The 21,555-nt window shown below is 39.1% G+C and overlaps 1 protein-coding gene across 2 annotated transcripts in view; it reads left to right on the top strand.

Moving 5' to 3' along the window:
• Positions 1 to 21,555, top strand: part of WDR70 (WD repeat domain 70) — a 312,572-nt gene that overhangs the window by 194,219 nt on the left and 96,798 nt on the right. The gene's annotated exons all lie outside the window — the stretch shown is intronic.

Genomic DNA, 21,555 nt, shown 5'->3' with positions numbered 1-21,555 from the left:
CTAGGAAACATAGTTGTCTTTTTTAGGCAGATGAGTTAAATTTAGTTGTCTTGGAATAAGGTAAAAAGTAATGATAGGGAAAAAAGAATCCATGTTGATAATGCTAGAAATATCTTTGGCATTTTCTGTTTGTCAGATCTTTTTATTTCTGTTTTCATCTCCATTGTAAACCCCATAAAGCTTCATAACAGCACAGAGATTTTAGAAATCCTTTGAATTGTAAACTGAGTTTTAACCAAGCAATAAATTTTTTAGTAACTGGCTTTCATCGTCTCTGGGTGCTGTTGGATTAAACAGAAGTTCTCAGACGTGAGGTTTTTTTTGTGTAGCTTTAACAGTGGTGTGTTTAGTGTAATGCATACTAAACATATGCATATATGTGTGCCTTTCTCTTAGAACCCATATATTTTAATAAAGTTGAGGATAGTTTAAAAAATTTTTTTTAATGCTGTTTTATTTTTTGAGAAAGAGGGACAGAGTGCAAGCAGGGGAGGGGCAGAGAAAAGGAGACACAGAATCCGAAGCAGGCTCCAGGCTCTGAGCTTTCAGCATAGAGCCCGACACAGGGCTCGAACACACGGACTGTGAGATCATACCCTGAGCCAAGGTCAGATGCTTAACTGACTGAGCCACCCAGGCGTCCCATGGATAGTTTTTAAAGATTGGCCTTGCATATCATGTGAAATAAATAATATCTTTTGTTTCCATTTTTGTAAAAAGCAAAGCTATTTAAATGTCAATTTATGACCCCCCCCAAATCTTTTAAGGTATTTTGCTTAATTGTAGTCTTTGATTCTATTTTGTTACAATTAAAGAGTATATGAAGGTATTATAGCTTATGATACTACATCCCCTTTGTTATATTTATTCATATTTTTACATTAGCATGTAAATATATCTCACCTAAAGACAAATCAAATTGAGAAGAAAAAACTTGCTAGCAGGAAACACAAGAACAGAATTTTAGGGGTGCCTGGGTGGCTCAGTTGGTTGAGCGTCCATCTTCAACTCAGGTAATGATCTCGTGGTTCATGAGTTCAAGCCCCACGTCAGGCTCTGTGCTGACAGCTTGGAGCCTGGAACCTGCTTCAGATTCTGTGTCTCCCTTTCTCTGCCCTTCCCCTGCTCATGCTGTCTCTGTCTCAAAAATGAATAAACACTAAAAAATAAAAAAAAAAAATAAAAAAGAAAGAAAGAAAAGAACAGAATTTTACTGGGACACCTGAGTGTCTTAGTCAGTTGAGTGTCAGATTTCAATTCAGATCATGATCTCATGGTTCATGAGTTCAAGCCCCACATCAGGCTGTCTGCTGTCAGCACTATCAGTGCAGAGCCCTGGTTGGATCCTGTGTTTCCCTCTCTGCCCCTCCCCTGCTTGCACTCTCGCCAAAATAAGTAAATATTTTAAAAACCACAGAATTTTACAAAATTTCTTAATTATTAAGCAATAATAAATTACCCACAGGGAAACACTAAAGCTGAGGTAAAAAACCTACTAGCAATAGTTTTTCCATGTAGTAGCCAGAGAATTACATGGTAAATAGTGGTTAATACATGTGTGTGTTTTGGGACAATTAAGTAAGGCTATCACAATGGCCCTATTTATTCATTGAATTCTCATTAGACTAACTGGAATTTTAGCAAATTAAATGAAATATTTCTTCTTTTAGAAGTATCTGTTAGTGAGCAATTCCTGTGTTCTCAAGACCTACCTCTAGAATTATGTTGGCAGGTATGGTAGCCACTAGCCACATTTGACTATTTTAATTTAAATAAGGTAAAATTTACAATTAAAATTTCAGTTCCTTAGTCACATAGCACTTCTCAAATGCCAGGTAGCCATGTGTGTCTAGTCATGTGCTGCTCATTGAACAGCGCAGATAAAGAACATCCCCATCAGTACAGAAAGTTCTGTTGGACAGTGGTGCTCAGGAAGAGTGTTTGTTTGCCCAGCATCCCTTTCAGTCATGTGATAACGGCCTGCCAGTTTGGGAAGAAGGGCTTTTCAGAGGAGCTTCTACAGGTCTGCACTGCCTCCGTGGTCCCTCAGCCCCCACTCATCGGCATGTATCTGAGCAGCGGCAAGAAGGCCAGCACATGGTTGGAGTAAGGTGAGGGAGGTGCAGAATAGTGCATGGTGACATTGGACAGTTAACAGCACACTCCCTGACTTGGTTTCAGCGTCTGCAGAAGCCCTCTCAGCCTTCAACATGCTTCTCCTACATGTTCGTGTGGCTTTCCCCCTTCACGTCTTTTAGTCCTTTGCTCACATTTTCTCGTCTCAGCAAGGCCTTCCTTGACTCCACCCTACGTAAAATTGCAGCCTTTTTCCCACCAGTGGTGCTCTCTATCCCTCTTATTTTCTTCCATCATGCTGATCACCATCTGACACACTCTACTGTATCTTTTACATGTTTGTTTGTTGGCTGTTTGCCTCCAGTAGGATATTGGCTCCACAAAGGAAAGGATTATTGTCTACTTTGCTCCCTGCTGTATTCCGAGAGCAAAGAACAATACCTAGTATACAGTAGATCTTCAATTATGATTTGTTGAATGAATGGGTGAATGAATGTATTCCGGAAAGGTAAGAAATAAGGTTTTCAATTCATTTCTAAGAAGACATTTAAAAATAGCACATAAAGAAGCTATTCTATTTATATGAAGCTACAATGAGAGATAGAGAAAGGATAGGGGAGAAATATATTGAGGTAAATTTTGGTATATCTTTAATGATGTATAAATATATAGTCTATATTAACATAGGTGGCTTTTTAAAAACTGCATGGCTGGGGCGCCTGGGTGGCTCAGTCGGTTAAGCGGCCGACTTTGGCTCAGGTCATGATCTCGCGGTCCCTGAGTTGGAGCCCCGCGTTGGGCTCTGTGCTGACAGCTCAGAGCCTGGAGCCTGTTTCGGATTCTGTGTCTCCCTCTCTCTGACCCTCCCCCGTTCATGCTCTGTCTCTCTCTGTCTCAAAAATAAATAAACGTTAAAAAAAAAAAAATTAAAAACTGCATGGCTTTCAAGTACAGTTTCTTTTTTTTTTAATTAAAAAATTACTTTTCAAGTTTAATTTCTGACTTTTAAAATATTCCAGCATTGTATGGTCTTATGAATATTTAATGACTTCTTCTGTTCATACAAAAACACATACCAAATTCTTTGGACATATTTTTCTCAAAGCAGTATTGCTATTCTTTAATATCTATTAAGAATCTACAATATGCTAGAGTCTTTAGTAAAAGAACATGCTGTATTTACTTAATTGCAATCACTATTTATAAACTAAGCTTTTGGCAGAAAAATGGGTACCATGATATTTATTTATTTTTGCCTTCTGTAGACACAGGTGATGGGAAGGAATAGTATTTGAAGTTGTTTTGTTTGCCAGTAGGGTACTGTCAGCAGCAGCCTGACCTATTCTCCACCTTATTGCCCCTTACTTCTTCTTTGGCCTGCAACCCCTGCCCAGATTCTAGGGCTGTGCCTTTTGGGAAAATGGCCATGTACTACAACCCCTTACCAGGAAAGCCTCAAGCCTAAGAGATATTGCAGAGACATTTCTGCAGCTCTGTGGCTGATTGGTGCCCACACTCCCAGCCATCCTACTGAATGGTTGGTGTGGATCAGAGAAGGCTAAGGCAAGAACTAGTAATGACATTGGGAGATAAGTTTCTGGACAACTGAAGCTCCCATTGCGGCAAAGAACAGGTATAAAAGAGAATACAGGAAGCAAAGTCACTAGTAGTGGCTTAACTCCAGTGCACTACACATCTTTAAATCTCCAATCACCATCAGATAACCCATGTTAAGCTCAGGTTGATGTATATCCTTTTTCATCTTTCCCTTTATTTGTGTGTATAAACATTCATTAAAAGATTTTGTTTTTATATATATAGAGAATTTGCATTTTGCTTTTTTTACTTGTAAGCATTACATGGGCAACCTTGTAAGTGAATAGATGTAGCTCTAATTTGCTTTTTGCAAATTCAAACCTTGTTAGCAAATAGAGATAGCTCTAATTTCTTTATTTAAATGGGATCATAATTTTACACACATGAAACACATACTTTTCAAAAAAATTTATTATTTTTTTATTAATAACTTCTTTGCTCTCATTTTTCTATCTCTACCCCATAAGGCTCTTAAATTATCTGTCATGTATCCTTTTGTGCTTTTCTCCATATCTCTGTATCTCTAGCTAGCTAGCTGTTTAGATCGAGAACATTCACCTGGTATTTTGGAGTACCTAAATACACCTCATTGAGAATGAGACAAAAGAAATTTAAACCTATAAGTAGTTTGTAAAGAAGAGTATAGGGCGCCTGGGTGGCGCAGTCGGTTAAGCGTCCGACTTCAGCCAGGTCACGATCTCGCGGTCCGTGAGTTCGAGCCCCGCGTCGGGCTCTGGGCTGATGGCTCAGAGCCTGGAGCCTGTTTCCGATTCTGTGTGTCCCTCTCTCTCTGCCCCTCCCCCGTTCATGCTCTGTCTCTCTCTGTCCCAAAAATAAATAAACGTTGAAAAAAAAATTAAAAAAAAATAAAAGAAGAGAATAATCTTTAAGATAATTTATAACTAGATGCTTCCTTGTATAGTGGCCAGAATAGGCAAGAGTTAGGGAAAGCTAAGAGGGTCAGGGTAGGTACTCCTAGTCAGGACCTCTGGGAGGTGTGGAATTTAGGAAACCACTATGATCTGTTGGGATTGCAGAGTAATGACGCTGTTATTTTACTAAACAACCTAACAAGGGCTCTTCTTTGTCAAAGCAGTCACATTGAAAGTCTCTTTTGAGATTGTTATTTCTCAAAACGTTTTGAATCGTTTCAAGCTAATTTCAGGTAATGATAAAAGGAAAATAAAGCAGAATAAGCAGAGTGTTTTGTGGGAGGGCTGGCACTTGAGTCCCTGGGTACCTTGAAGTTGCTTGAAGTCTCACAGAAGTCATTCCTCACTATTGGACCCTATATGCTGCGCCTTTTAATTTATAGGTAATTTCTGAGATTTAAAAATTTGCTTTTCAGAGTATTTTCTATTTAATTTCCATAATGCGGCTTTGATCCTTCTAGTTCAGGCCAAAATCTCATACTATTTGTTAACTACATTCTGTAGTAATTTTTTTAAGGAGGGTTTTTTTTATCTCCCTGTTTTTTGTACATTCTTATGAAGCTGTCATAACCACTGAAAAGAAAAGCACTAGTTACTCTCAGTTTCAGAATTACCTCTAAGTATGTATACTAAGAGAATCTGTTGGTGTGAAGGAAGAATTTTATGAAGAAGAGGGTTTGTTTGTTTATTTATTTATTTTGAGACAGACAGTGTGAGTAGGGGAGGGGCAGAGAGAGGGAGAGAGAGAGAATCCCAAGCAGGCTCTGTGCTGCCAGCACAGAGCCCAATGCAGGGCTCGAACCCATGAAACAGCAAGATCATGACCTGAGCTGAAAACAAGAGTTGGAGGCCTAACCGACTGAGTCCTCCAGATGCTTATGAAGGGGAGTTCTTAATGTTTACCTCATCTTTCTCATTTATACCATTAGAACAACTCAGACTTCCATAAATAGAGTTGATATTGCAGATTTTGGAGATTTTAAAAAGAATAATGCTTTGAAATATTTTTAGTGTATAGTATTTTGTCCTTATTTCCAATCTTGTTTTATGACAAAATTGTCATTTCTTGTGTGATTTTAGTGTCACATAACTGCTTTGGAAAAACATTTCATTACATAGTTACTTATCATTTATTATCAGTTACAAATGTAACTCATTTCATTCCAAGATTTCCCTTCGAGACTCTTCCAGCCAAAACAGTTGTTTTTAGTCTTGTTTTTTAATTTTTGTGATATACCACTTTAGCTATCAACCTTGGGGATAATGTATGGAGAGCTTTTTGAGATTTGGATTTCTCTGTACTCTTTGAGTGTCATTTATCTTTTTCATAGTGATGTCATCAGAACTTTCATGAGTTAAACATGACTTCCAGTGGCCAACACTGTGCTTGTAGTCCAGGTTCATGCCTTCCTCCAGGTGTCTTCTCCCTTCTTTCCACAAAGACTGGTCATTTAACAGTGACTCACAGCTTTTAGCGAATATCAGTTCAAGTTAAAGCAGCAAAACATTGACTATATGGGGGAGCAAAGTACATTATAGAGGGAAAAGTGGTATTTTTAAAAAGCAAATTATTTAGAAAAAGTTTCTAATATCTTACTTTGAGAAAAAATGCTGTATCTCTGAAAAAAAAATGTAAAGAGCATTGTTAAAAATTCAAATACAGAGTTTTATGTCTTCATTAGGTCTAATACCGGGAGTCTAAAATGATGTGGACAACTGAATGTCTGCTGCATACTTCTGTAGCTCATTTTGTAAATGACACCTGAGACATGAATTACATTATATATTACTTGGGTCTTTCTCTCTATCTAGTCCCGAATTTCCTAAGGATTCTGTACCTCGTTTTTCTTATTCATGAAATGAAAGCATGATCCGTATCTTGTCAGACTATTTTGAGGATTATATTAGGTAATATATATAAAGTACCCAGAATAGGACTTGGACATAACACGTTCTTAATAACTATTGGTCTTCTTCTTCCTTTTTCTCTTTAGCTCCTAGTCAACCGTTTTTGTAGAATGGTTAAGTTAGATCTCAGGATGCTATTGAACTCTGACTGTCAAGGTGTCACGATTTTAACGAATTCCTTGGTGACTGAAGGTATGGCTTAAAAAGATGAGAATGTAGATCTCTAGATCCCTAGAGATCCCTGTTACAGCCAGTCATTCAACGTATGAAAATACAGTCACCATCAATTAATAAGAATGTTATATACCCACTGGTTAGTGGGCCTGAGTAGATATATGAAGTATGATTACCTTTTTAAATAAACACTAGAGAGAAAACATGTGACATACAGATTGTCCTGTAGTGTTTTAAACATACATATTTCTCAAAGTTTACTTTTCAAAAGACTCAAAGCACAAATAACCATCAAAACTGTGCAAAATTACTTGCAGGCCCTGAAGTTAAGTTCTAATTTGTCAATTATTTTAATGAAAGCTGAAAGGTTTTACTTACAGTGCTTTTGGAAAATGCCATATACTGTTGGAAGCAACATTTTTCAAATGAGAAAATAACTGGCTTTTGAAAAAAGTTAAAAGATTTTCTTTTAAAAGAAATGATTATTGTCCTTGTTTTTTGAGGTCAGGAATAACAGAGCAATTGAATTTAAGACTTTCAGTTAACCAGGATAAATTAAACACATTCAGCTCTGCTCCCTCTTGAAACCCCACTAAAATGACAGAAAAGGCATTTGTAAAAGCATAAACCCTCATGGACCAAAAGAATTAGGGGGGAGATGACAGCAGAAAAGAGAACTCAAGACACTTTTGGAAGCTGGAAACAGATTCATGAATGGTAACTGACTTAGCCAACAAGAGAAAGCTGAAACCTTAGCCGTGGTGGGAGAAGCCTATAAAAGACAAACTGATTTAACCTGTGGTTCCCTTCTCTCTCGTGTGCAACCAGATCACTGTTCTTCCCTTTCTTCCCCTCACCCCGACAGAATGCTAAAGAATTACTTTTCGAGGGGGGGTGGTTGTTAGACTACTATTCCAGGTAAAGCTGAGATAAGGGGAATATCTTCATATAGAGCTATGTTTCTCCTCCCTCCCCCCATGATTACTTTAATAGCAATTACTGAGTACTTCCTGTGGGGTAGATGGTATTTTAAACCCTCTACATGTAATATTCCATTTAATCCTTATAGCATTCCTGTGATATAAGTACTGTTACTATCATCACTTTGCAGATTCGAGGAAACAAGACACAAAGAGATTAAGTTGCCTACCAAGATTACAGTAAGTGGCAGAACTGAGATTTCATCCCAGGCAGTTGATCCAAGAACCTGTACCAGTGGTAGGGATTTGATAAGTATTTGCTGAATTAAATTTCAAGGGTTTAATTTACTTATACCCTGGATATGTAAATTTTATTCTAAAGATCCTTGCTTTCACACTCTAATTTTGAAATGTACATCTTGCGCAGTATCCTGAAAAAGGCAAAACTGATACCCTGCCTTGATGAATAGACATTAACATACAGAAGGAAGAAAATGTGTTTGTTTTGTTTTTGTTTTTTGTTTTTTGTTTTTAAAGTTTTAATTCAAGTTAGTTAACACACAGTGTAGTGTTGGTTTAAGGAGTAGAATTTAGTGATTTATCACTTACATATAACACCCAGTATTTATCCCAACAAGTGCCCTCATTAATGCCCGTCACCCATTTAGCCCATCCTCTCTCCCACCTCCTTTCCAGCAACCCTCAGTCTTTTCTCTGTATTGAATTGTCTCTTATGGTTTGCCTCCCTCTCTGATTTTATCTTATTTTTCCTTCCCTTCCCCTATGTTCATCTGTTTTGTTTCTTAAATTCCACATATAAGTGAAATCATATGGTATTTGTCTTTCTCTAACTGACTTATTTTGCTTAACATAATATACTCTAGTTCTATCCATGTTGTTGCAAGTGGCAAGATTTCATTCTTTAAAAAAATTTTTTTAAATGTTTATTTATTTTTGAGAGCAAGAGCGAGAGAGAGAGAGAAAGCATGAGTTGGGGAGGGGCAGAGAGAGAGAGAGAGGGAGACATAGAATCCAAAGTAGGCTCCAGGCCCTGAGCTGTCAGCACATAGCCCAATATGGGGCACGAACTCATGAACTGTGAGATCATGATCTGAGCTAAAGTCAGAAGCTTAACCGACTAAGCCACACAGGCACCCCAAGATTTCATTCTTTTTGATTGCCAAGTGATATTCCATTGTATGTATGTGTGTACATCTTTTCCATCAGAAAGAAGAAAATGTAACTGATGAAAACAATGTATGAAAAAATTCTTAGGTTTAGATGATCATATACTGATCAAAGTTGCCCAGGGAAGCCGGAAGAAAAATTAAAGTTAAATTAACATAAGCATTTTTCTTATAAAGATCATAAATCTTCTTAAGACATTTTAACTTAAACTAAGAGAATTAGAATTTAAACTAGAAGAATTAGAATTTTCTCCTAAACGTGGTAGGAGTAAAAACAAATATTAATATTTGTGGATATATATTGATCATTAGGACAGAAAAAAATGGAAATTGGTCAGGAACCAGAAACCTCTAGTTTAAAATATGTGAATAAGAGCTGCTGTTATGGGGTCAAATATATAAATATTATAACTAAGCAGTTAGTATAACCTTACATTTTCATTACTCTGAACAAATAGACCGGATGGGCTATACAGATTCAAGAGAATAATGTAGTTTTTGTCACTATCTGGTGACTTGAATTTAATCAGAATAGTAAACTGAAAATAATTATGAAATATCTGTCAAAAAGTAAGGCGTTTTTATCGGCATGGCAGGTTATCATGATTAGAGGCAGTTATTTTGTAACTCTTTTCAATTTCATTAGACGTGTATCTAACACACAGTTCATGATTTCCTCAGAAAACCTGGTACCAAGCTTTGCCCTATTTAATGGTTCCCAAAGAAAGTTAATTTGGCTGTTTTTTTCCTGATTATAAAAGTAATCTATAGTTAAAAGGACCCACAATGGAAACTCATATGAAGAAAATGAGTTACCTGTAACCACTCCACGCAGAGATGAACATTTCTAGATTCTTTTCTGCACTCACATGGAAGGTGTGTGTGCCTTGCATGTGTTTGTTACAGCGATTTGGGTTTTTTAGTAGTCCTAATAATTAGCACCCTTCTTCCCTACATGAGTTTTACACAAATTAAGAAATAAGACTGATCACCAAAGCATGACAGATGAAGGCCCAGAATCCACCTTTGTTATAAAGGATGGAGGAGGATAACAGCCTGGAGTGTCTGCTGACTAACTCCTAGAATTGGACAGAATTGCCCACCCAGTCTCATCCACACTGAAGTGAGTCAGGCTAGCCCCAGGACAACTCTGGGCATGGAAAAGCAGAGGAGAATTACTCCTTAAGGTCAGCTTGGACCCAAGAAGGAAAAGCAAAGAGCCAAGCCAAGCATTGTCAATTAATTTTTCCCACGATCACAGGTCAGATTAATGCACAAGCTTCCTTTCTAGGGAAGAGTGAATAAGAGTCGGGGAGAGGTTTGGGGTGGGAGGCTGTCAGGTTAAAAGGGCCTTGCAAGCTATGTAAAGGTGTCTGAATACTCCTCTAGGGTAATGGGAAGCCATTAGATGGATTTTGGGAATGACATGATCCACGTTGTATTTTTAAAAGAATCACTCTGGCTACTTTCTAAAAATTCAAGCATAATTCATTTACAGTGTTACACTAGTCTCAGCGTAACAGCAGTCCTATACATTACTCAGTGCTCACCATGATAGGTGTAGTTACCATCTGTCACCAAACAATGTTATTGACTATCTTCCCTATGCTGTACTTTTCATCTCTGTGACTTATTTATTTTGTAACTGGAAATTTGTACCTGTTAATATCCTTTAAACCCTTCTGTTTGACCCATCCCTCCTCCACCCTCTCCCCTCTGGCAATCACTCAGGCCATTTTGCATGGAGAATAACCATAAGGGGAGAAAGGTGGAAGTGATGGGACTGTTTGAGGCTGGATGTTGCAGAGGTCCAGATAATTTCCTGGACCAGGGTGGTAGTGGTAGGTAGAGGTAATGTTTGGATTTTGGAGATTTTTTTGAAGCTAGATTGACAAATGGGTAAAATTTAATGTAAAGGTAATTTTTTTTTCCACAGTATTTTAAATTATGCCTTTTTAAAGAGTTGTGTACTATTTTAGAAAGAGAACCACAGGCCCAAAACAGTGTCACTTAGGTTAAGGCTCCAAGTCAGTAAACCCAGACTTAATACCTAACCCAATTCTAGTTTCAAGCCCCCGAGAATGTAACCTTAAACCAGTCAACAAGGAAATTTTCTAGTCAGCACCAGGAAGACTACTGATAGACCCCTCTTGTTACCCTTAGGAGGGCAACCTTGCCTAAAACAGTGGATTGTTTGCTAATAATTTTTTTTCTATTCCCTCTCTACCTTTACAAACCTTTTCTGTAGCCCTTTGGAGCTCCCCTCTACTTGCTTGATGGGATGCTGCCCAATTCGTGCATTGATTAATAAAGCCAATTAGAGCTTTAAAGTTTGCTTGGTTGAATTTTTGTTATTTAACAACTGGTATAATAATAGAGAATTTAATTTGAGAAACGACTCAATAAAACACATTTGGTCGTTCATTTTCATGGTTTCTGAGTTTCTAATGGTAAGTAGGCTGCTTGGGGTTGAGAATTCGGATTACATGAAAATCAGTTTTGATTTTGTATTATTTTAGCTAATTTTGAACAGTTTGTTTTACCTTTGTTATTGTTGTATATCGGTTGGCAATTTGGAGTAAATTCTCCCTAATTCTTAAAAAAAAAAAAAAAGGAATTTTTTGCATCTTTTATAGCATGGGTAAAGTCCTTTGCAGTTGTCCAGGTAGGCTATTATGTCATTTAAAATGGTGGCTCTCTGCAGGAGGACTAGAGTCTCTAGAAAGCCTATATAAGGGATGCCTCCTCTGTGAGAGAGATTTCCTGAGCTGTGTTTCTCAGCTTCAGGACAGCTTTGATTTATTTTGTAAGCTGAAGAGGCCAAACATTACTGTTTTAATCATTATAAACAAAATAGTAAATGCTAAATGTTCACTCAATAGAGCCACTAGTAGGGGTTTTATATACAGAAAGTAATGTCTGAGCCAAAAATGTGAAAGAGCTCTCTGGGCTGTGTGCATTCTCTTTTAACCTACTCTTTGATTCATTGCAACTGGAGAAGGGATGCAGCCAGCAATGATTTGAGCTCTGAAACTCTTGCTGCTACAGCAAACCTCTCTGTTCTGTGTGGTTTTTTGTTTTGTTTTGTTTTGTTTGTTTTTTAATTTCCTTCTTCTACTAATTATACAAGACTTAATAATTTGCCACATTTCATAAAACTCAGAAACTTATTTTCATATATGATACTCAAATTATAGAGCATTTCAAAATTCTGTTAAACCTCAACAATTCAGAATATTTAAAGTATTTATGAGTTTTGTTTCTTATCAGAGTTTTTGTGTCTTTTATTAGCTGTCTTCTACAAAATAATGCAAGGATCAAATATGAATTCAGAAGTATTTTTAAAGTTATTGCCCCAATTTATTTATGGTTAGTTATATAAAGAACGATTCTCTGAAATCTTGCCATTTGCAACTATGTGGATGTAACTAGAGGGTATTATGCTAAGTGAAATTAGTCAGTCAGACAAAGGCAAATATCATATGACTTTACTCATATGAGGACTTTAAGATATAAAACAGATGAACATAGGGGAAGGGAAGCAAAAGTAATATAAAAACAGGGAGGAGGACAAAACATAAGAGACTCTTTTTTTTTTCAGTATATGAAGTTTATTGTCAAATTGGTTTCCATACAACACCCAGTGCTCATCCCAAAAGGTGCCCTCCTCAATACCCATCACCCACCCTCCCCTCCCTCCCACCCCCCATCAACCCTCAGTTTGTTCTCAGTTTTTAAGAGTCTCATAAGAGACTCTTAAATATGGAGGACAAACAGAGGGTTACGGGAGGGGTTGTGGGAGGGGGGATGGGCTAAATGGGTAAGGGGCACCAAGGAATCTACTCCTGAAATCATTGTTGCACTATATGCTAACTAACTTGGATGTAAAGTGAAAAATAAATTAATTAAAAATAAAAATTAAAAAAAAGAATGATTCTCACAGCTGTCTGATAAAGAACTTTACTTTTTGCTGTAAAAGTTTTACTCTGGGTGGAAGCCACTGATGCTCATGGGGTAGGTGGTTACGGAAAACAATTGCTGTGTACGTCATGTAATAACACTGTTTTATTCCAAAATCCAGTTCTTATGCTGTCTGAATCTGATCATATAACACAGAAGGGACTTACATGTCTTATAAAACTTTTTTTTTTTTGCCCACAGCAAATTACATTTTCATTGTGACTGGCTATTCATATATCTTTGCACAGACTGATACACACCCACACGTATGTACACACACCCGTACAACTGAAATAGAAGTTTGCCATAACAGTTTCTTATCTTGCAATGTACAGTGCACTCCAGCATCTTTCATTTCACTTATTTCATTTTTAAAAGTACTGATTATAATCTGTTAAATTGATTTTATAAACCACTAATGAGTTAGAATGCAGAGTTTGCAAAAACACTTTTAAAGCATGTCCCAAATACAGCTTGATCTTTACAATGACCTTGTGAGGTAGGCAAGGCTCATATCAAGCCTTTCAAAACATAGTTAAAACCTGCATTTAAAAAACAGAAGCTCTGACTAATGAAAAAGAAATGGTTTGGGGCACTGAGTGACCAGAGGGCATCATGAACACAGAAGTCACTTGAATGGGGAGGGAGAGGGGAAGGGAAGCTGCTGAGACTTAGAACAGGAGGAGGATGGATGCGATCAATGCTTTCCCTGCCTTAGGATTTTTGCCTAAACCCTCAAAGACATCTGGGATGCCACCAGAAATCACCAGAGGTTAGAATGTACTAGGTTGCCGGTGTCTTAAAAAGCTACCAAAATTAGTTTGTCCAGGGCTCTACCTTTGAGATTCCTATAGTTTACCCCCAGAAATCCCATCTGTACTAATCTATTCCAGTTTCACTAATTAAGTCTTTTCCCCAAACTTTGTTTGCAGACTACTCTCATAATTTTTTCCATCTAGCTACACCATCTTGTTGTTTACTTAATTTTAAAACATTGATTTATTAAAAAAATTAAAACATTGATTTATTTACTCAATTTATTTTTAAATTTATTTTAAAAAATTTTTTAATGTTTTTATTTATTTTTGAAGGAGGGAGAGAGAGCATGAGTGGGGGAGGAGCAGAGAGAAAGGGAGACAAAGAATTCGAAGCAGACTCCAGCCTCTGAGCTGTCAGCACAGAGCCCGATGCAGGGCTCGAACCCACAAACTGTGAGATCATGACCCGAGCCGAAGCTGGACACTCAACCAACTGAGCCATCCAGGCGCCCCTTAAATTTTTTTTTTTTTAATGTTTATTTATTTCTGAGACAGAGAGACAGAGCATGAGTAGGGGAGGGGCAGAGAGAGAGGGAGACACAGAATCTGAAGCAGGCTCCAGGCTCTGAGCTGTCAGCACAGAGCCCGACGTGGGGCTCGAACTCATGAACCGTGAGATCATGACCTAAGCCGAAATCAGTAGCTCTACCAACTGAACCACCCAGGCGCCCCTATTTACTCAATTTATTTTTAATTTTTTTTTTCAACGTTTTTTTAATTTATTTTTGGGACAGAGAGAAACAGAGCATGAACGGGGGAGGGGCAGAGAGAGAGGGACACACAGAATCGGAAACAGGCTCCAGGCTCTGAGCCATCAGCCCAGAGCCTGACACGGGGCTCGAACTCACAGACCGTGAGATCGTGACCTGGCTGAAGTCGGACGCTTAACCGACTGCGCCACCCAGGCGCCCCTCAATTTATTTTTAAATTGAGGTAAAATGCACATAGCATCCACTTAACCATTTTATTTTTCATTTAAAAATGTATCATTTAGGGGCACACGGGTGGCTCAGTCAGTTCCGCATCTGACTTCAGCTCAGGTCATGATCTTGCAGTTTGAGGGTTTGAGCCCCACATCGGGCTCTGTGCTGACAGCTCAGAGCCTGGAGCCTGCTTCATATTCTGTGTCTCCTTCTCTCTCTGCCGCTCCCCTGCTTGTGCTGTCTCTCTCTCTCAAAAACAGATAAAAACATTTAAAAAGTACTTTTTTCATCATGCTATAAAAACACCCAGTGTTCATTAAGTAATCCCTCCCCATTCCCTGTTTCCTAAAGGAAATATTATAATACCACCATAAATAAAAAGCCAGTGTTGCTGTTAATAGAACATAGCAGTTATTAGAATTGCATTAAAAATAGAACAATCATAAATCCTAGCTAGATACAATTGTCAGCCAAGGCTCTATGTCTGAATTTTTTTCTGTATTAAAGAGATAATTAGTGTTATGGAGGTATAAAGACAAATTAGTGCTAAATCAAGACTTTTTGCTGGGAATTGAGGGAGAGTTTTTTTTTTTTAAGTTTATTTATTTTGAGAGAGAGAGAGAGGGCGAGTACAAGCAGGGAAGGGGCAGAGAAAGAGAGGGAAAGAGAGAATCCCAAGCAGGCTCCCCTCTGTTAGCATGGAGCCTGACACAGGGCTGCATCCTATAAACCCGTGAGATCATGACCTGAGTTGAAATCAAGAGTTGGACGCTTAACCGGCTGAGCCACCCAGGCACCCCTGAAGGAGAATTTTAAAAACATAATTTTCTCACTATGAGATTCACTTCTATTTAATGCTATTCCCTTGTACCATGTAAAATTTGTCTCACTATAGCTGAATTTGTCCACCCCTTACTGCAGTTCTCTCATTCACTTTATTTCTTTTTTTTTTCAACGTTTATTTGTTTTTGGGACAGAGAGAGACAGAGCATGAACGGGGGAGGGGCAGAGAGAGGGAGACACAGAATCGGAAATAGGCTCCAGGCTCTGAGCCATCAGCCCAGAGCCTGACGCGGGGCTTGAACTCACGGACCGCGAGATCGTGACCTGGCTGAAGTCGGACGCTTAACCGACTGCGCCCCCCAGGCGCCCCTCATTCACTTTATTTTTAAAGGGATTCTTTATTACTCCCAGAATTTTCTGTAACTGTGAAACCCTGGAATTCAGAATATGTTCTACCAAGTGTGGTGTTGCAGTCTTCATCATTATCCTTGCTCATATAAAATCAAGTATATGGGGCACCTGGGTGGCTCAGTCGGTTAAGCGGCTGACTTCAGCTCAGGTCATGATTTCACGGTCCATGAATTTGAGCCCTGTGTCGGGCTCTGTGCTGACAGCTCAGAGCCTGGAGCCTGTTTCAGATTCTCTGTGTGTCTCTCTCTCTGATCCTCCCCCGTTCATGCTCTGTCTCTCTCTGTCTCAAAAATGTTAAAAAAATCAAATCAAATCAAATCAAATCAAATCAGGTATTTACTGAACAGTGAATTAGATGCTTTGGGAGTTAAAAAAATTTTTTTTTTAAATTTAATGTTTATTTACTTTTGAAGGAGAGAGAGACAGAGTGTGAGTGGGGGAGGGGCAGAGAGAGGGGGAGACAGAATCCGAAGCAGGCTCCAGACCCTGAGCCGCCAGCACAGAGTCTGACGTGGGGCTTGAACCCACAAACCGTGAGATCATGACCTGAGCTGAAGTCAGACGCTCAACCGACTGAGCCACCCAGGTGCCCCAGCTTTGGGAGTTTTAAAGAAAAGAAACAGAAATGACACAGATACTACTCTGAAATGATATAAATCTTTGTTGTAAAAATCTATGCACAATTTACACTTAAAAAATGAAATTGATAATAGTAGACAAGTGGATTGAGCATGTTCTAAAAGTTTATTGCTTTCAATTGTTTGGAGCTTGTATACTTTTTCGTAAAAAGTGTTACTATTAGCTATTTTGGGGAATATTCTAGATTAACCCAAAAGAACTTATCTTTCTGTGCTCTTCTTTAAGCTCTCCACAGGTGGGTCTGGTAGGATAGAGAAAGTGCTTTGTCTTCCAAACTTCAGTTTACTCATCTGACTAATAAACTTCTTCTTCATCTGGTTACATGGATCCATGAGATAACCTTTGTGAAAGTACAAAGCACAGTACCTGGTCCTTAGTTGAAGGTCAAGAAGTGTGTATTCTTTTGTTTAGTCACTCATATTCATAGTCTTGTTAACATGTTACAGGATTACATCAAGACTATTTGCCCAAAGAAATCAATTAGCTTTGTTCTGGTATCACCTACAGAATTTTACCAGAGAATTCACCTCCTTTTCACTGCTACCTACTTCAATACTAGTAATTGTGGTGATGGTAGTGATAGTAATAATAGTAATAACTATTATTATTAGAATAGGAACTAACATTGTTCACCTACTGTGTAACCAGGAATTTTTCTAAATCCTTTCAATCTGTTTGCTTGTTCTACAGCTTCTGAGGTTAATATTGGTATCTCCATTTTAAGGAAGAGTTAACTGAGACTGAGTAATTTATCTAAGGTCTTTGACTCCAGGCAGTCTGGCTCCAGAGTCTATACTTCTGACCACAATCTCTTGGGTCTCTGAGAATGGGAACCTCTTCATCTACACCAACTGAAGGGGGCTCTTTTCTCCTCTATATGTTGTTCAAAAGCCAGGAAATGCATGTTATCAAGGGTAAAATTGCCTGATTGAGGATCTGGTTCACATAAGAAAAGATCCGACTTCTGTCTGCCTAGAAAGGGCCAGCAAGGGTGGGTGAGTGGGAAGTGGATCCAGGAGAGAATGAAGGAGTAGGGGGGATGAAGGGAATTCCTGGGCCCTTCTATCACAGTTAATGGGGGATCAAAATGGAATAGTTGAAAGAGGAAAAGAACTCAGTTTAGACTCTAGTAATGAGGCGAGGAGTGACTACCAGAGTCTTTCCTCATAGCTGTATTTCCAAATGCTGTCATCTAAACTGACTGCATTAGAAGTACTTCTTTATATCTGTTTCTCTTAGTAAAAATAATGTGTGGAGTCCACATACATTAAAGGAAATAATTCACTCGGTACTATATTTATGCCTTCTGTATTTTATTACTGAGATAGTGAATTAAGATTATAGAAGTGGCATAAAATTAGAACACTTTGCTAAGTTTAAATGGCCATAACTTAGATGGAATTCTTTGTCATTGACTAGATCTAGTAGCCAGATGACATTTTGCCATTTTATTTTTAAACCTAGGAAGATTTGCCTATAAAGCATTTAGTAGCAGAGCAGACTTTCCAAATGCTATGAGTTAAAACATATGGAGATGCTAAAGATACTTGCATGGGGCTTGAATGTTTTCCCACACGTAAAATGTGTATCTCAAGGAGGGACAAATATTTTAGACAATGAAATACTAGTTAGAAGTTACAGCAAACTACATGATAGTTACTATTTTTCATATAGATAAATTAAAAGTACTTTTTATATATGATAAGCCAAAATAAAAAAAATTCTATATCGTGACCCTAAATCCACATTCTTAGAAAGTGACCCTCCTGTATAAACCTGAAACTGATATAGTTGTGTCTGTGTGAGTGTGTTTGAACTTGGTACTGATTGCTTGTTTGTATGGGGCTTTCCCATTGAAAAAGAAAGACTTGGACCAAGAACTTCTATTTTATCTTACAGGAGACTATTTTTCAAGATCTTAAAAACCAATACAGGGGCACCTGGATGGCTCAGTCGGTTAAGTGGCCGACTTCAGCTCAGGTCATGATCTCACGGTCCGTGAGTTCGAGGCCCGCGTCGGGCTCTGTGCTGACCGCTCAGAGCCTGGAGCCTGTTTCAGATTCTGTGTCTCCCTCTCTCTCTGACCCTCCCCCATTCATGCTCTGTCTCTCTCTGTCTCAAAAATAAATAAATGTTTAAAAAAAAAAACCAATACATATTCTGTTTTAGTTAGCTAAGAAGATTTTGTTAGGCTTCAATTTCTGTACTCTTTTACAGAAACAGTGGGTACATTGAATATGCCTTTTTCTTTTTTTCTTTGATTTAGAGAGAGAGGGAGTAAGAGCGTGAGCAGGGGAGGGGCAGTAGGAAAGGGAGAGAGAATCTTTTTTTTTTTTTTCAATATATGAAATTTATTGTCAAATTGGTTTCCATACAACACCCAGTGCTCATCCCAAAAGGTGCCCTCCTCAATACCCATCACCCACCCTCTCCTCCCTCCCACCCCCCATCAACCCTCAGTTTGTTCTCAGTTTTTAACAGTCTCTTATGTTTTGGCTCTCTCCCTCTCTAACCTCTTTTTTTTTTTTTTTTCCTTCCCCTCCCCCATGGGTTTCTGTTAAGTTTCTCAGGATCCACATAAGAGTGAAACCATATGGTATCTGTCTTTCTCTGTATGGCTTATTTCACTTAGCATCACACTCTCCAGTTCCATCCACGTTGCTACAAAAGGCCATATTTCATTCTTTCTCATTGCCACGTAGTATTCCATTGTGTATATAAACCACAATTTCTTTATCCATTCATCAGTTGATGGACATTTAGGCTCTTTCCACAATTTGGCTATTGTTGAGAGTGCTGCTATAAACATTGGGGTACAAGTGCCCCTATGCATCAGTACTCCTGTATCCCTTGGGTAAATTCCTAGCAGTGCTATTGCTGGGTCATAGGGTAGGTCTATTTTTAATTTTCTGAGGAACCTCCACACTGCTTTCCAGAGCGGCTGCGTCAATTTGCATTCCCACCAACAGTGCAGGAGGGAGGGAGAGAGAATCTTAAGCAGGTTCTGTGCTTAGCCTGGAGCCTGATGGGGGGACTACATCTCATGACTGTGAGATCATGACCTGAGCCGAAATTAAGAGTCAGTCGCTGAACTGAGTCACCCAGCTGTCCCAAATATACTTTTTCAAACAAATTCTGTCCTTACCCCAAACAGTGATTTGCCATGCCCCTCCTGGTGGCGTTGGGATGGAGTGAGGTTGAAAGGGAGGCCTATTTTTTTTTCCCTTTTAGTAAATGCTTGTATGCAAGAGAGATGTATGATCAGATTTTTTTTTTAATGTTTATTTATTTTTGAGAGAGAGGGAGAGCATGAGCAGGGGAGGGGCAGAGAGAGACCCACACACAGAATCAGAAGCAGGCTCCAGGCTCTGAGCTGTCAGCACAGAGCCCGACATGCGTCTTGGGGACTCAAACTCATTAACTGTGAGATCATGACCTAAGCCGAAGTCGGACGCTCAACCAACTGAGCCACCCAGGCGCCCCATAAGACTTGTTTTTGAAGAATAACTTTGTTGTCTATGTGGTAGATAAATCAGAGGAAATTAAACCAGGAGGCAGGGAGGTCAGTTAAGAAGTGCCAGGTGAGTCCAGGCCCTGTGAGAGGTGAGAATGGAGATCAATTCAGAGAAGTGGATTAGAGAGATATTTAGGATGTAGGACAGACACATAAAATTGGTAAATATTTGCATATGAGGAATGAAGGATGAGTTACTGACCAGGGTGAGTAGCTAGGGCCCAGACCACCCATCCAGGCAGGGAGATTTGTCTGCAGAAGAGAGTGCTATAAGGAGTTGAGTTTGAGACGTGTTAAGTGACAGAATCCTCAGTTACATATCCAGCTTAGTGGAATAAATGAATGAATGAATTAATTTACTAATTCTTGGGGCTTGTGTCCATGGCCATTACTGTCTTGCCTGATTTTGACTGAAAAGTGCCCTAACTTGTTGGCTTAGGAGTGGACTTCTATTTCCGAAACCTCACTGAGATCAGATTCTTTCCTCCATGATCTCCTGGCCTAATTTCCTTGTTTCTGCTGAATTTCCATGCCTTGACCCTATGCCTTCTGTACCTGTCCACCACTTTGCTTAGGATCTCTGTCTTGTGTTTAACTATGATCCTTCCCAACTCCCTCCCTATCTTACTCAACTTTGGATCAAAATCCCTTCTGGACGCATATATTCTTGAGAGAGATGGCCCAATGAGCCTTACAAGAGATGAATTTTCTCAGTGTCCCTGTGCACTAAATGTTTGAATTTTTTTAATTAAAAAATTTTTAAAAATATTTTATTAATTTTTGAGAGAGAAAAACAGAGCATGAGTGGGGGAGGGGCAGAGAGAGAGAAAGACACAGAATCTGAAGCAGGCTCCAGTCTCTGAACTGTCCGCCCAGAGCCCGACACGGGGCTCAAAGTCACGATGTGAGATCATGACCTGAGTTGAAGTTGGACGCTCAACTGACTGAGCCACCCAGGCGCTGCCCCCCTGCTGCCCCTGTGCACTAATTTTGATAGGGGCAGGAGAGAACACACTGTTGTAGAGCAGAGGAAGACTACTGTGCTGGGTCTTGCTTCAAAACTGTTCACAGTAAACCACTCAACCCCTCCAATGCCTTGGCCTCCTTATCCATAAAATGAACAGGTTAGGCTAGAGGACTTTTATTTTATTTTTAAATGTTTACTTATTTATTTTGAGAGAGAGTGTGTGCACAAGTGAGGGTGTGTGTTAGTGAGGGGGGAGGCAGAGAGAGAGGGAGAGAGAGAATCCTAAGCAGGCTCTGTGCTGTCAGTGCAGAGCACGACACGGGGCTCAATCTCATGAGCTATGAGATCATGACCTGAGCTGAAATCAAGATTGGATGCTTAACAGCCTGAGACACCCAGGCGCCCCTAGGCTTAAGGACCTTGAAAGCTCCATCTCCAGTTGTACGGGTCCTGGGTGGCTCAGTCGGTTAAACGTCTGACTTCGTCTCAGGTCATGATCTCGCAGTTTGTGAGTTTGAGCCCCACATCGGTTTCTTTGCTGACAGCTCAGAGCCTGGAGCCTGCTTCTGATTCTGTGTCTCCCTCTCTCTCTGCCCCTCCTTCACTCGTGCTCTGTCTCTCTCTTTAAAAAGTAAATAAACATTAAAAAAAAAAAAACCTTAAAAACTCCATCCCCAGTTGTAAAAATTCATCACAAAATCTACATCTGTAATATTTTACTCCATAGCATTGGATTTGATAGAACTG

This window comes from Prionailurus viverrinus, chromosome A1 (genome assembly GCF_022837055.1).
Source record: "Prionailurus viverrinus isolate Anna chromosome A1, UM_Priviv_1.0, whole genome shotgun sequence".
NCBI classification, from domain to species: Eukaryota; Metazoa; Chordata; class Mammalia; order Carnivora; family Felidae; genus Prionailurus; species Prionailurus viverrinus.
Note: the sequence above shows the minus strand (reverse complement) of the source record. Positions and strands in the feature narration are given on the sequence as shown.